Source organism: Lepisma saccharinum, chromosome 19 (assembly GCF_977018435.1).
Source record: "Lepisma saccharinum chromosome 19, izLepSacc3.1, whole genome shotgun sequence".
NCBI classification, from domain to species: domain Eukaryota; kingdom Metazoa; phylum Arthropoda; class Insecta; order Zygentoma; family Lepismatidae; genus Lepisma; species Lepisma saccharinum.
In genome coordinates this window covers 50,497,125-50,514,601 of record NC_139247.1, presented here as the reverse complement: position 1 = coordinate 50,514,601, position 17,477 = coordinate 50,497,125, and the positions used below count along the sequence as shown (strand labels likewise).

General features: G+C 34.9%; 1 protein-coding gene across 3 annotated transcripts in view; it reads right to left on the bottom strand.

The window, feature by feature from the left end:
* Positions 1–488: 488 nt before the first annotated feature.
* LOC146002854 (uncharacterized) overlaps positions 489–17,477 on the bottom strand; it is a 30,163-nt gene continuing 13,174 nt past the window's right edge. Inside the window, exons 1-3 of one of the 3 annotated variants that reach the window (XR_014443764.1) lie at positions 7,938–8,256; positions 2,977–3,035; positions 489–1,483 (exon numbers count right to left, since the gene is read on the bottom strand). The gene's annotated coding sequence lies outside the window, so the exon portion shown is untranslated. Of the gene's footprint in view, positions 1,484–2,976; positions 3,036–7,937; positions 8,257–11,845; positions 12,037–17,477 lie in introns of those variants that run through there. The other 2 variants (XR_014443763.1, XM_083140848.1) reach the window with 2 other exon arrangements.

Genomic DNA, 17,477 nt, shown 5'->3' with positions numbered 1-17,477 from the left:
TGAAGTAAAAATTAAAAGGTGTGTTATGCCACTAAGAGATGTATCCATGCTGTCAGTTGGAACCTTCGTGAAATTCGTCCTGCAACTCGTAAGCCCTATTGTTTCAATATCTGCACAAAACAAATTTGGGATTTACATTTATTTACAGAATACTATTAGGATTCTTGCGAGGCTTGAAGTTTTTTGTCAAAATTAAACACCCAAAGTGTGTTTTTTTTGTTTGTTTCCTTGTTTATGCCTTATGTTTATATTTAACTTTTCTTGTTTTTACCTTAAACCATCTTGACTTGTTCTTGTTATTTGTTAAGAGTTTTCAGTGTAAAATGGCCTTAAAAGTGCTGTATCTGAAACTTTGAATAAATAAATAAATAAAAAAGAACGACAAATCAGATTCATGTATAAAGCACATACATATTATTGCTACGTTATTTTTTTAGTTACTACTATTATTTTGGTTTCACTACTCTACGATTAAACAACAGTGTATGTAAAATTATATAGCAACATTTTATTTAATTTCTCCGTTTTAGAAGCAAAAAAGTAACAAATATAAAAATATTCAGATAGAAACCTTAATTTACAGCCAGTATTTTATAGGAAATGGAATAGCACCTTCCCTAGACAAGGCACATCTGTCTAAAAACAAAATTATGTCATTCTAGATGCCACTTCCAATGCACATTCTTCTGCTAACCTCTGCACCAATTGCAGCCTTTCTTTATCTTTTTCTTGACCGAAGTTATTTTTCCGTTCTAACGTCTCCTCTCTCACATCTTCACTGAAAATAGCAGAAAATCTTGTGTTGAACTGAAGTGGCTTATCTAAGGACAACTTGAATACAAGTAATAATGGTTCTGGAACTGGAGTTCCCTCTTGTTCTACAATTGGCACGATCTTCAATTTGTATTTTTCACCAGGCGACAGAAAAGTGTTCCTTGAAAGATGGGCACAAAATCCATCTTCAGTAAAATTTTGCGTAATGTAGAAAATCACTTTCGTGCAGCCCTTTGATATTTTTTCATACACATCGAACAGGTCTGCTCCTAACGCAACAAATTCTTCCACAAGGCAACCAGTTAAATTGTACCTCTCCATCAAAGACTTCTTCAGCACGGATGCTTCTGGATAGTCATACTCTGAGCAAATAATACAAAAATCAAATACTTTAAGTTCAAAAGGACACGTATCGTTAACACTTTCCACGATCCTTTCAAGCATTTCATGACTTTCTACACTACGCTCCTTTAAGAGCTTGTGAGCTGTGTTTCTCAAGTTTTCTTCCGGCCATGTACTGAAGTTCAGTTCTACGGGTTCCTTCACTGAAGGCTCGTTGTTATGCGTGGGGGAAATGGGGGAAAGATTTAGCCTGGGGACAAGCGGCTGTGGGGATGGTTGCCTTCTTTGTCTCCACATCTTAATACAGCAGCCTCGTTCTATCCATTTCCAGGGCATCACAAGCGATTGTGCTTCTGTTGCTGTGTCCCTGAAATGAAACAAGTTCAGATTTTTGCAGAATGACCACGTAAGTACAGCAATGCACAAATTTTACTTTTTATGGTACACACTTTTTGATTTATTTAATTTACTGACAATAATGAAAAATAATACATGCATTCAGAGAGGAACAAACTACTTTTCCTGCAATACTCATAGTTTCTCCTTTTAACTACTACTACAAATAGTAGTCTACTTCTCCAAAATATTGTAATCCTATAAATAAGGTATTGGTCCTGTTTTGAAACTCTTTGCACCTGTTTTTAAAACCCATTATCATTGTCAATTCACATTGCACAACCGATTTTATACGTATTTTTTATTTATCGGAGTAAAGATATTTGTTGAATATGGCAACACTGCACTGGTAATAGCATGCAGTTTCCACAGTTCAACAAGCATCTTTACTCTATTGAATAAAAAGCTGTATAAAATCGGTTCCACAATATGAATTGACAATGATAATGACTTTTAAAAAAGTTTCACGAAACTGATACAACTGGCTGATTAAAAAAATCTGAAAATTAAAAATTGCATTTAAGACCCTTTTACCTGCAATGTATTTAAATTTCATTAGGATCGGACCAAAAGTTTTTCTATTTATAGAATTTCAGAGAGCAGTCATTTGGAAAACTCCAAAAAATCAACTTTTTTCTCACAAAAAAAAAAAACAAAAAAAACTGAAGGCATATTCAAAAAGTAAAAATTGGTTACCAAATAGGGCTACGAGATGAAAAACATTAAATAAGAGGACATTTTTAGCTACAGCACTTCAAACACAAGTTTTGTGTTTACTACTGTTTTTGGTGAGCTTGCAGATCACCCCCCCATGCAAAATAATTTTTCACTATAACTAATAATAGGCCTCATTACAGGTAAATGTTTGAATATTCTAATATTTATTTACTATGACAGTAGTATTACAAGGTTGTTAAACTTTGTCTCTAAGACACTACTCATCCAACAATAACAAAACCCGGTGCAAAATTATGCAAAGTCAAACCTTATTCAGTTCATACAAGACATCAAACTTGCCGTCCACACGTAATGGTTTGTCTGATCCATCTGGTATGATGATGCAAAACTGACAATAAAACATTATGTGTGGACCAGGCTTAAGACTATTTACCTAGTTGTAAAATACAGTATTAGTAATATTTAGGCCCATAACATATGGTACAACTGAAATTGGTTGATCACAAAACAAATATAAAATTACTACAACTTTATTTCTTTGCAAAACAGGCAGCTTTTTGTTTAAAAAACAAAGCACACTACAATTAAAAATCTGGCTTTCTCCCTACCCCATCTTTAATTTTTCTTCATTCTAAAGATTATAGTCTACAATTTGTCACTAAAAATTATGATAACATACCAATTGTTACAAAAAATAATAAAAGAGAAGCTGTGCCATTATAGGACCATAAAATTTATCTTAAGTTAAAATTTATTTTTCAAAGCCTTTTTTCCAATAATACTAACCTTTATTGAAGTGTGCATATTTTGATTCAAGGGCTTCTTGCACAACTAATCTCGTTAAACTGAAACAAAGAAGAAATAAGCATAAAATATAAGAAAAACTTACACCTTGCTTGGCATTTCAAGTTATGATAGAATGAATTATAACTTCAGGTAGCAACTGTAAAGTAGCATTCATGTAGTATATCGTATCTGAATTTAATTTTCCATGTACCACTAGATGTCCGAACTTACTGGTCTGATAGTACTAATCTTCAGCCACTGTTTAACATTTATAAAATAACATGCTTGATGTCAAATGTTTCCCAATAATAATAGGTTTAATGGTATTCTTTAAAAATAATAATCTAATCACTATTTTTCCGTTTACTCATACTTTTCAGTTACGTTTGAATGATTTTTGCTTATGAATCAATGGACAATCAGTGAAATATCATAAAAATTGTATTACAAATGCAACACAAGTGGAGTAAAAATGTAATATTTAAGTACATTTTAATCATTGTGGCTCCACAAAAACACGCTCTCCAAAACTCTTAATCCTTCAGGACTCAGGTGGGGTGTGATACACCCTAAAGGTATTATTTTTGGTTGTTGCCGATAAAGTGTGTATGCCTTTCTTTTGTCGATCACTGTATCTTCAAATTGAGTTATGAGGAAGGGCTCCTGGCGGTAACCATCAGCCAGTTGGCTGTTAGCATCGATCTTCACCTGGGGTGTGTCACATCCCACACACCCCAAGTCCTCCCGTAACTACAGGAATATTTTAGTGGTAAGTTATAGAAAATTGTTATAGTTTCTGAGTTATAAGTATTCTATTTTGCACCACCACTGTGCTTAATATTCCGTATATTAAAGATTAGTATCGAATAAAACCTGTTTTTCACTATATGTCATATGAAACTGAAAAAGTACGAGGTGGATTTTGTTTTCCACAATGCACCAAGATGCAGAAATTGATACCAGCACAAGGTGATTACAAAAAAACAGAAAGCACTATCAACTTCACAAAAGTAAAAGCGGATGTTGTGTACTTAAAATATGCCTCAAGAAATACGTAGTAGGCCTTGTCCACTGAAGATGATTTTTACCCCAATGATTATATATGTGGAATTAACTCAGATAATTTATGAAAACAATTCCAGACAACATGATATAAAGTGAACATTCCTGCAATATCCTGACTTAGAACTTGTCAAGTCATTCATGGAGGAAAAGCAAGGATCAAACAACTACTTCGGGGGCCTGAAAGGAAAAATAATTGTCTGCCGAGAGCCATCGAATAGGTCTCAAACTTTACCAAAACTAGCTAAACAAGGAAAGTCGTAGTCTGTGTCCACAATCTAGGGACATAAAGTCCAAAATTGAATTTAAAAAAATGCAAGGGGATTATATATTAGGAGTATCTCATGCCATGTTTTAGAAACTGTGCAGGTGAAAGTGAGTCCGATTAATGATACCACTATCTATTCAAAGTTACTATGTACATTTCTTAACTTAATATTTATTGTTTCTATGATATGTATTCGGTAACAGTATAGTATAGTGAAAACATATTTCTTCAAATTTACAGAAGAAACTACTTACGGAACTGAGTTTCTGTAGACTTTTGGAAGCTTGTGGCAGTGTTTCCTCCCTTCGTTCAACTTATTCGGCTGGTAAATCATGTATTTATCGACATTAATGTATCTCCGATGCACGATAGCTCTTGTCACCATTACCGTAGACTACATGAATCAAATGTTCCATGCATTCAAATATGTAACCCCCTGTTAGTGTAGCAACCACGTGGTAGTTTTGCAAGATGACGTGTGAGCGTTTTTTTTTCCAATTTAATTTTCTGTTTGCCTAACCTAACCTTCCGTGAATGGTTTGTGGATCTATTTTCACTTAAAAACCTTCTGTGAATAGTTTGTGCAGCATTTTTCGTTTAATAAGTGTTAGTATAGCAACCACGCGGTAGTTTTACAAGATGACGTGTAACCGGTTTTTTTCTCCCCAATTTAATTTTCTGTTTGCCTAACCTAACTGAACCTAACCTAACCTTCCGTGACTGATTTGTGGATCAATTTTCGCTTAAAACCCTTCTGTGAATAGTTTGTGTGGCATTTTTTGGTTCATAAGTTTGGAAACACTGCATATCAGCTGACGATAGACAACGTGAGTCAAGATTTGCCCGCCATATTGTGTGTAGCGAAAGCAAATTAGCAACGCACAATATATACTTGTAATGTGAAAAATTATGCTTTTTTCAGTCAAACAAGCATAATCCCACATTCTAAAATGTTCCGCTGTGCATAAGAGGTAAGTACAAATGTAAATAATTAGGAAATAAATGAGTGAAATGTGTTTTCACTATACCATACTGTTACCATGTATTCGTCACTATTTTTGATAATTCCATTCATTATGTACTGTTATTACTTGATACATGAAGGAAGACAAAATGGCCTTTGTCATTTAAAAGCTTTGAGTATGGTATGGATCATTATTTTTTAATACTCTGTAACATGTGAAGACAAGTTTCTTCTTATATACTGTGCTAGTTGTAATGTAGTGTGTACCTAAATAAATGTATTGTATAGACAATAGTTCTTTGGTGATAATATTCACTTACATAACTTTCTGAAACCAGAGTCCTGAAGGGTTAATATCGTCTTCAAAATCATAATGTTTACGAAAATAATAATAATATATAATTTTGCAAAAAAGTTTGTAGGGGCAGGCAGCAGGCAGCATGTCCACCGGACCAGACTGTAAACACGCGCACACATTTGGAAAGCGCTTCCACTTCAATAGTTGGATGATAGAGAAACTAACTTGGAGGCACAGGGGATACCGTACTGTAAAACTTTAAATCGAGTTTTGATGTTGTTGCTCATTTTTACTAGGCAGCATATTTCCTTCCTAGCACTTCAATACAATTAACGAAAGTCTGTTGTCCTTGAATTGATAAACTCTGTATGAAATGGAATTTCCTGCTCACAATGTATCTAGAGTCGTTTTCACGTTCAGAAGACACAATGGGCTCTTATGGGCAATGCTTTTCTTATGGGAAATACGAGCACACTGTTGTGAAATTTCTGGATTTACAAATTTAGCTTAAGTAAAATCGGTACCTGCAGCTTTGCAGGAAATTTTGTAGAGAATACGATGGTGAACACAAAAAACTGGTAACTTGCTTACATAATTTTAGATAAATTAAAAACGCAAATTTTTCGTGAAAACAAAATTTTTACATTGTTTTCATTCCTAACGTTGAAACATGCCGTAAAATTGAAGCATTCATTATTAAAAAAATTGACACTGTTTTCTAATTGTCATAGGTGATGGTGGTACTCAGAATTTATCAATACTTTAAAGCATATTCGCATTAAAAAATATTCAAATAAAGTATGTGGAGATTTTTTATATTCGTGCAGTACAAAATGTCGTCGCTGGCCATTTTTTGTTCTGTAATTCCAAGTAAAAACTTCCAGCGACAAAGTTGTGGAGAAAATAATGAAATTATTTTTTATAACCACTCAAAGGTTCCCAGAAATATTACTTCCATGCATTTGGAGTTTCTTTTTAACCCGAACCGTGCGCGAAGTAAGGAGACGTCGTCTGGCCATCTTGAGCCGACTCACCGCAGCATTCCGGCTATCACCACCAAGTTTTCGAGTTGTTATTTTATTTCCATTCAGTAAAAATATGAACTTCATGCAGTTTGTTATAATAGAATTGAAATTACTTAAATTTAATAATTGACAATTATTTCCAATGCTGCTGTTGTGAGCAACATTAGTGCTGTTGCAAATACACGTTGTTTTCGTTTACATTACTGTCGACATTAATATTGAAATGAAGATCACCTTTCAGTTTCCAACGTACACAAATTCATAGACACCATATTAACCTTTGAAAGGCTTTCCAACACATGACAAAATATGGGGCTTCAAGATAGAAATATGACATGCCTTGCTTGAGTCATTCACGTCTTATCAGTTCACGTGGGCCATAACTCATTCGTTTGTTTGGGTTGCAACTTAATCTAACCCATGTGTCAGGTTCCCCTTACTTGAGTGAGAGATCTACTTTGGTCTGTTTAGACTTTTTCCCCTCCCGAAAAAGTGTTTTTAGTTGTGTGAGCTCTCAGTGATTTTTACTTTTTTGAGTGATTTCTGAAGTGTCATATTCGTGCATTACACTCGCGTGTGTAGTGATCGCAATGGATCATAGTAAAAAGTGTAACTGTAACGTTCACAATATAATATTAATATTAATAATTACATATAGTTATCATTATATATACAAAATATGTAACACCTTCATTGTGAAGGAAGGTCATCATTTCCCGGCGACATGAGCTAGCGCTGTATTGGCAACACTGTGCGGTTTCTCCATAAGCGCCGTTGTGTCTTCTGAACGTGAAAACTACTCTAGTGTAGTTCATGATATCGAAATACGGGTTTTATCTTTGTCTACAATTAATAATACAATACATTTATTCATCGTTAGACATTCTACAATGCAATTTGTGTTTAGCCAGTTATTGGTTACATATTATTTGCTGTTGTATATATGTAAATATATAATTAGGTAAATATATAGAGATATTACATGGAACTACAATATGATATAGATAATAAGAGAGTATATGCGTATATAAAGTAAGAGTATGTACCCATAGGACAATTATAATATTAGTGATGAAATAATATAAATCTGGCAGTGGCAATATACATAATAATAATAATAATACATAAAACAGGAAATAAACATTACAATACATTCTAGAAAATTTATCATTTTTGGGATGGATTTCAAATTCTTCTAGTTTGTAGAAGACAGTTTCTTTTAACCAAAGTTGAAGTACTCTTTTTAAATTTTTTCACACACACTGTGAGCAGTTTCTAACGTAGTTTACAAAAAAAATGTAACTTTGTAAACGTTATCTAACAAATACATATTTCGAAAGTTACCTGAATTTTCCGTTTACATCCCGATATGCACGTTTCGCGTGTTGCAACACTTTAGTTCTACGATATGAATCATAAATTAGAACAAGTTGAGTAACCACGAAATTTCCAGGAATGTGTTTATTTTTATCCAATACGTCATATCCGGCGAAATTTACTAGCTTGTCTCTTCTAAACGCTGCAACAATATTAATTATGCAATACTTCAGACTTTGTTTCTAGTAAATACAAACGCAAATTCAGGTATGAACATCAATGTATCCAGTACTGGTATTACGTTACATTAACCTTACAACGGGACAGGACTTAGTTTGGATAACGTTGTCACTTCTCTCTCGCGTTGTATCAACACAGACTATCAACTACCTGTTCTGACGTACAGTGTGTTTCAAAAGTCGTCGTGCAACACGCGAACAATATTTTGGAGTGGTTATAACTGTATTTTACTAAAAAAAAATTCACAATTTCGTGAAATTAATTGATGGCTCCTGCCAGTGTCATTTTAGAATGTAAATTTCGCGGGAGGAAAAATGGGTGCCGGGAGGGGGGGGGGACAGGTCCGTTGACCCCCTCCCTGAAAATTGAAAAATTATTTTTCAAGTTACTAAGCAGAAAACTTGCAATTTTTATTGTTAATGCCAGAAATAAAGTTCAAAACTGAAAACCAACTACAAAAGCTGCCTTAAATCTAATGAATTGAGTGTAAAATAAAGGAATCAGCTTGTTTTCATAATCTACAATCCTCGTTCCATAGTTTTCAAAATTCCAAAAATGAGAGTTTTATGTGAGAGGTCACACAACATAAACTTCATGACTAAAATTTTCCTGTAATTATTTAAAGCTTTTTCTTGAACGACGAAGTAAAAGTTAATAACAAAACAGAATGCATTTCAGTACACTAACTAATAAAAATGTGTAACAAAAAAATAGTTTTGTTGAATATTCAGTCATCTGGTGCTATGAAGAGAAGAGTCAAGGTTATAAGAAGAAGAAAATTGGAAAACAATTGATGAATCTTTATTATAGATATGAGAAAAACTGCTTAGCGGTAATCCCTATTAAAATGTAAATAAATAAATAAATAAGAATCTTTATTACATTAGTTTAGTTTATTTGCATCCAAGGACTTGGTAATATAGGACATGTTAATACATTACATACAATACTGTTACAATAATAATAATAATAATCATAGCTACGATATTTCAACTATTCAAGTTTTATCAACGGACTCTGGAGGGAACTCAGCCTCTAATAAATGGTTACAAGGGAGGTGTGAAAGTGACCTAGATTATGATGCTGATCATCACCTACACAAATGGGCGAGATTGTGAATTAGTGGAGATTTTTTTTTTTGGATGAAATGGAAATTTCATTTTTATATCAATAACAACTGCAATTGCACTTGGATGTTTTTTTTTTTCCATTAATGTGTTATTGCTTAAAAATACTGAGTATTGAATCAGGTTCACTGCTCGAGTGTTACTAATACATGCGACACATAAAATCTCTCTTATGATGAAGCCTTGTACTGTAAGCATTTTTGGGTGGGATTACAACTTCGTATAATTTGTAGTAACTCAACATTCCTTTATTTTATTGGAGAGAGAGAGAGGGGCGTTTGTAGTTCTGCCACATAATTGTAGTATGTACAGATTGTCTTGGCTTTTGGTTTGCCAGAATGAATGATTTGGTTTATTTTAATTAGCTATTCTGCCACTTTGGCTAAACGCAAAGATAAAGATGAGTGATGACATGATGAAATTGATCAATGCCCAGGCTGGGATTTGAACCTGGGACTCCTGGCGTTGTGATAATCATTCCACCATGGTGGTTGTCATTTTTACTTTGCACTACAGAAACATAACCAAATATAAATTGTGATAATGTTGTCATCTTGATTAACTCATTAGAGTTCAAACATGACTACAAAGTGTTTTGTCCATTACATCTTTTTTTTTAAACAAAATTAAAAAATGGAAGAAACCTATAGTATTGATACTTATCAGGATGTACAATGAATTTTTGGTAACAGTTTCATACATCGGAGACACATTTCTTAATTTTTACAGAAGAAACTACTTACGGAAATGAATTTCTCTAAGGTTTCCAACGTTAGTCGAGGTATTTTCTTTCATCGTGGTATCTATTTGACTGGGAAATCATGTCAGTGTTTCCAACCCCCCTTTTTTTTTTAACTATGCTTGCCTAACCTAACCTTATCAGGATGGTTCGTGGGGCTATCCGTCAGCTACCCGTGCATAATGTACAATTTGCACACGTGACGAACACGATAGTAGGTATTTCTCGGTGAAGAAGGTTGGAAAACACTGATATTTGAAAACAAAAGTAGTGATATCATTCGCAAAGTAAGCGAATTCGCACCGTTACGTGTGTTCAGTAGCACTTAGAAAAATGCGATATTTTAGTAGAAAAAGTGTTTGTTTTCTTGTAAAAAGCATAATGCCACCTTGAACTATGTTCCGCAATACGCAATTGGTAAATACGAACCATGCAAAACACAAAATATCCGATTTTTATGTGTCTTTGATCTATGAAACTGGTACCGAATTTTTTTCATTATGAGAAATGAACCTCTTGGGGAAGCGAGTAATTTTAAAGCACTAATAATTTTCCAACTTGTATAATTAGTGAAACATCTTACTGATAAGAGACAGGGATATAAGATAGAAACAAATTCTGGGCCTCACTAACTAGTGGCATGAGTTGAGACAAAGATGTGGGCTATCTTACTGTGACACATGGTCCTAAACTATCGAGGAAGGGAGAAGACTGGACCAGTGTAAAAACCGTGTACAGGTGGTTAGGCATTACCACTTGCAGCAATTGTACCATGCCAATGGCAGGTTGCAAACTCCTAAGAAACCAGCTAACCTCCGTAGCAGAGTGGCTAGCTCATCATGCTAAAACACCACGAGTCCCGGGTTCGAATATTGGCATATGCACGGGTGATCTTTTTGTGTGGCACTTCATCATATCATCAATCACCCCCATCTTCACGATTAGCCAAAAGTGGCAGAAAAGCAAAGTAAAATAAACCATATCAATCAATCCTAGCAAACCTGGTTGATAATTTCCAAAATCAACATCTCATTGGAATGAACATTTTATTCACAATATACCGGGTGTACACAAATGAATATCGGAGTTTTAAACTTGTATTTTTTCTATGCTATCCACATTACAAATATGAACCATATATGAAATGAAAGAGTAACTCACCAAGTTTCGATTCTACGCATGCGCAAAATTTGTTTCCTAACTCTGCCGCTTGGCAGAGCCATTCATAGAGATGGCGACTCCCGAGCATAAGTCTTTTTGTGTGTTGAAACTCGCGAGGTCTAATTCAGTTGTTACAGTTCAACGGGTGTATCGGCGAAGATTTAAACGTGACCCCCATCTGTGTGTTCACTTTTCCACTTAGATGAAATGTGGATTCATTGCTGAAAATCACAGGACTAAGAAAATCGTCATCTTCTTGATTAAGAATTTGTGTGCAGAAGCACGCCTGTTGAACTGTAACAACTTAATTAGACCTCGCGAGTTCCAACACGAAAAAAGACTTACGCTCGGGAGTAGCCATCTTTATGAATGGCGCCACCAAGGGGCAGAGTTAGGAAACAAATTTTGCACATGCGTAGAATCGAAACTTGGTGAGTTACTCCTTCATTTCATATAAGGTTCATATTTGTAATGTGTATAGCATAGAAAATGTACATATTTAAAACTCCGATATTCATTTGTATACACCCTGTATACTGTATTGGCCCGAATATAAGCCGCACCCTAAAATTTGATGGAGCGAAAAGAAAAAAAAAAGATGATACCCAAATACAAGCTGAGGGAAGAAAAGAAAATTGGACCCCTGAAAGATCTCGTTGAAAGTAAATTTTTCAGTTTCGGCTCAGTGCAACCCAACGTTGCACATTAGATTCGTCAAGATTTTCTTCCAGCCTTTCTGTTGCTTGTGGCTTTAGCGTAACGAACAACTGCAAGTTTGAAACTTGCATCGTAACTATGCCTTATTCCCAGGCTTGATGATGCTTTCTTCTCCACACGATCATTCACATTGGCGACAAACCTGTAGATCCAATTTAGTAGAAATGAATACCTGTATAAACTTAGAGAAGAACGACACAATCTTAATAAAATCAAAGAGTACGTTATCAAGAATACCGACAGTTTTTACAATGCCTAGTTAGAAACAACAATGCTATTGTTGGATAAAATTATGGTATCTACAAATGCGGCCAGTTTCTACAATGCTATTGTTGCATTATCCTTATTTCAAATGAGAAATCTGCACATTTTAACAGCATATGATTTGACGAAATGTCAATTTCTTTTAAGGTCGCGAATATAAGACGCATCCTAATTTCTCAATTGAAATTTGGGTAAAATGTGCAGCTTATATTCGGGCCAATACAGTAATTGATTTTTCTTCTGTATTTTAGATTGTGGGCTCCAGGCTTTGCAGACAGCCTAGGTAGCCTAGAATATACACCCATCACTTCCAATATGACAAATCTACGTCTCAGCCATGTTTTTGGCCATGCCGTAAGGACACATAGGTGTGGAGGTAGTACCGACACATTCCCAATAATTCTCTGAATGGTTCATTATTAGTAGGGAAATAATTTTAAGGTGCAAAATTATGGTTGGGGGAAAAAAAAAATAATCTGAAAATGTTTTCAAAAAGGTGCAAAAAAAATAAAAAGGTGATGATAAAATGCCTTTATTCAATGCTCTTTTTCTGCACCTTCTGTATATAATGCACGCGGATCACATAGAGAACTGTGGAAATTTTTGTTTTCTCGTGGGTTTTGCTACATTTTCTTGGGAACTATTGGGGCTGCAGTGATCAGATTATACCATTTCATAGCTCTCGTGCTGAACCTTAAAATCAGTTCCCTAATTACTAGCATGCAATGTTAACTGGACATTATTCATTGTCTAGCGATTCTACTACTAAGATATATTCTAACACTATGTTTTGAGAGAGCATGCCTTGTCTCTGCTTCAGGTGAACAATTTATTTTTGCCGGTAATAGGGATTAAACCTAAACAGACCTGATTTTACTACAAATCCAGTACACTAGCCAACTAATCCACACCACCCCTTGGAATGCTATACTACTTTTTGCTCCATTTAATATTTCTATTTTCTGATGATGAGACCATATTTTCTTGAATTCTACTTAGTTCTGCACAGGTTCGAATCCCTGGGCCTGGGTGTTCTTTGTAAGTGTCCCTTGATCAATTTCTTCATATCATCGCTCACCCTGATCTTTGCAATTAGCCAAAAGTGGCAGAGAAGCAAAGTAAAAATAAACCAAATCAATAAACAACTACATAGTTCTGAAGAAGACACTCCGTGTTTCGTGTCAAAATGCCGATGCTTGTTTTACATTTTAATCCTCCACAGGTATGTTGCACTTGTTATGAATGTGGTAACACGGACAGTTGCAAAATAGAAATGAATGTCTGATTTCTGCTTGCTTCATTTAAAGCACTACTACTATAATAATAAAAATAATACCCTGTGGCTCTACAGCCCTCGAAGGGCCTGGCCTATCTCCATCCCACAATCCTACCTAGAGGTGTGGAGATCTTCAACCAGTAATGGGGTGACATGGGGTCAGCACGTCGAACCCTCAGCTGTTATAGATTTCCGAGACTGGGTTACACAACTCACTCGTAGCTCCTTAATGTCGTCACGATGGTGGGTTGCCACCGGTCCTATACACAGGCCGAAAACCCAGAGACTGAACCCATGCAGACTCAAACCCATACCATCCCGCAGTTGGAGCCCAAAGCACAGCACCTTAGACCGCAGGGCCACGGAGGACTTAAAGCACTACTGCTGTTTCCAGTGTTGACACCTGGGACGATGAGCATGTACATTTCTCTCTAGGTGTAAACAGAAAGATGAAAGGGGACTTGCATATGCAGAAAGCAAGAGGGCAACTGTAGAAGTAAAGAAAAACCCAGAAACGGCTCCAAAATTATGTAAACAAGATCTGAAATGTAACCACTTGCAAAGTACACTCTCACATTTTTTTAGGCATGTTATACTTTGGCATTAGAAGGCATCCTGGGTTCAATCCTCAGTGGATGCACATTTCACAGTGGTTCAGATCCCACTTTAAACTGTCCTAACCCATCCTGATTAGCAAATTTGCACATAAAAGGAACTTCAACTTTGACACTTGAAACGGTCTTCATCCTTGTGATGGAAAATGCATTATAAATCTAAAACTAAACTCGATGCTCAACAGCCCTCTAAAGGCCAAGGCCAGCCAGAGCAGCTTTTTTCATTGGGTGGTACATGATCAGTGCATCGAGTCCAATTGCCGCTATTTTCTGGCTTTCAAGACAGGAGCTCACTTCTTCTTATTTTCAAATATTTCACCAATTGTCTTCACTGGGTAATCTCCTTCATCAATCATGCTTCCCAGGTGAACCTTCGATGCAATAACAGGACAACAGTGGCATCTTGCCAAGTTCTCGACTTGGCTTCACAAGATGCTTCTCCCAGGCAAACAAAATTTGGGGCTCACACCGGGAATCAAACTTGGGACTGCTCGCACCAAAAGCAAGAGTGCTAACCATTTGCCTACATGGGAGTCCACATTATAAATCACTGTATATTTATAAACAGCACATTGATTATTTTATAATAGGTAACATTTCACAAACTTTTTGTTTGCCTCATTAATTGCAATGGATTTGGTACACAAACTAAATTAACCATTCTGTCAAAGAAATAACTTTGGAACATTTTACGGAGGGGTAGGCAAAACTAAAAATAATTTTGGCACTAGCCCCCTTTTTTGATCTCAGGAGTCAGTTCTTTTTTTCTTGCAAGTACTGGCTAAGAAAGCCATGAATACAACTAAGATAAGCTAAGATAATGTGATCTTAAAACATTTAATTTATTATTTAATACAGATTGGATCAAAAGTAATTAATTATTACGCCGGAGTGGCCTTCCTAAGGTAGGCTCAAATTGTAACAGCATGAATGAATGCAATACATTCGAATATATCGTTGTAGATTTTAAAATTTCACTAACAGTGCAAAAAAAATATAATGGCATGTTTATTATTATGGTTTAATGTTACATGTGATACAGCACACACACTACTTATTATTTAAAAACACATAATGGAAATTTCCATAAGCGAACTTGAAATATTCTTTTTTTTAGAACTGAATACAGAAATTAAGTCGCCAGGTAAACATTTTTAGGCAGCATCACAACCAGGTATCCTATATTTTCTAACCCTGATTTTACGTATGCAAAGAAAGTAAAGAAATGTTCAAAGTTTGCAGGGAAATTAAACTTATTGCAAGTGCCAATAATAAATGAACAAATAATTTAAATGACAGTGGATTTGGAAACAAATGGCTGCTCGCAAGCAAAGAATCATAGAGAAGTATACGGAAGGGGAAAATTATTCTCCAGCAAACATGCAGTAATCAATCACCAACACACTGAAATATGTGTAAGCAGACATAAATTGGAATTTAGAAAATACATGTTTCAGTAGAACCAAGAGAAATCACAGGGTAACATCAAGCAAGTTATAAGACTATGGGTGGCACTCCCAAACTCAATAGTGAAATTATTTCTATTCAGACATTGCAAAAATGTGTGTTGTGCTAGAGTCGTTTTCACGTTCAGAAGACACAGCGGCGCTTATGGAGAAACCGTACAGTGTTGCCAATACAGCGCTAGCTCATGTCGCCGGGAAATGATGAGCTTCCTTCACAATGGTGTTACCTATTTTATATATATAATGATAATTATATGAAATTATTAATATTAATATTATACTGTGAACATTACAGTTCATTAGCATGTCATTTTCCCATTACATTTAATTTAATACACAGGCACATTTAATATTCATTCGCCTTTCTCTGTAATTATTTCATAGAATAACATTGAGATATGGTAATGTTTTACATATATATATATATATAAATTCATTATTGTTTATGAATTTATGTGTACGTTGGAAACTGAAAGGTGATCTTCATTTCAGTATTAATTAATGTAAACAAAAAGAATGTGTATTTGCGACAGCACTAATGTTGCTCACAACAGCAGCATTCGAAACAATTGTCAATTATTGAATTTAAGTAATTGCAATTCTATTATAACAAACTGAATGAAGTTAATATTTTTATTGAATGGAAATAAAATAACAACTCGAAAACTTGATGGTGATAAGCCGGAATGCTGCGGTGAGTCGACAAGATGGCCAGACAACGTCCCCTTACTTCGCGCGCGGTTCGGGTTAAAAAGAAACTCCAAATGCATGGAAGTAATATTTCTGGAAACCTTTGAGTGGTTATAAAAAATAATTTCATTATTTTCTTCACAACTTTGTCGCTGGAAGTTTTTACTTGGAATTACAGAACAAAAAATGGCCAGCGACGACATTTTCTATTGCACGAATATAAAAAATCTCCACATACTTTATTTGAATATTTTTTAATGCAAATATGCTTTAAAGTATTGATAAATTCTGAGCACAACCGTCACCTATGACAATTAAAAAACAGTGTCAATTTTTTTCATAGTGAATGCTTCAATTTTACGGCATGTTTCAACGTTAGGAATGAAAACAATGTAAAAATTTTGTTTTCACAGAAAATTTGAGTTTTTACTTTATCTAAAAATATGTAAAGTAAAAAGTAAAGGTAAAGTGCTCCCCTGTGCATAGCACCACGCCATGAAGGCGTATAGGGGGTGTGGGGGTAACGCCCCACACTTTCTTGATCCGGTCATGAGTGGGGGTGATGTGATCAGCATCTAAAAATATGTAAACAAGTTAACACTTTTTTTGTGCTCACCATCGTATTCTCTACAAAATTTCCTGCAAAACTGCAGGTACCGATTTTACGTAAGCTAAATTTGTAAATCGAGAAATTTCACAACAGCGCGCTTGTATTTCCCATAAGAAAAGCGTTATCCATAAGAGCCCATTGTGTCTTCTGAACGTGAAAACGACTTTAGAACAAAGAATGATGCTATTAATCATCAAAATTTGGTGACCACATTCTGTTGATATCACTGTTCAATGCCTGAGCGGAATTTTTCTTTGGGGATTATACCAATGGAGGTAATTATGGATCAACAGGCTTTTACCATTCTTATTCAAGATTTTGATTTTAAAGTTGGAAGTATACAGATAAAAGTTATTGAACTAAAAACTACACCAAATGAAACTTCTGTAACCATTTCAAGTCAAGTTAAGGACATGATGTTTCACATTATTGCTATGATGAAATTTAAATACAGGGAAGGTAGAAAGGTTTTAAATCCAATTCTTAATTTTCAATTTTTTTTAAATCAGCCAAAAAAACGTTCTTATAAACTTTGTGAAACAACCTTATTTTAGTATTGGGAGTCCTACAAATACGATCTTGGATTTGTTTTGAAAAGCTCTTTGCAGCTGTTTTTAAAAAAACATTATCATTGTCAATTCACAATGTTAAACCGGTTTATAC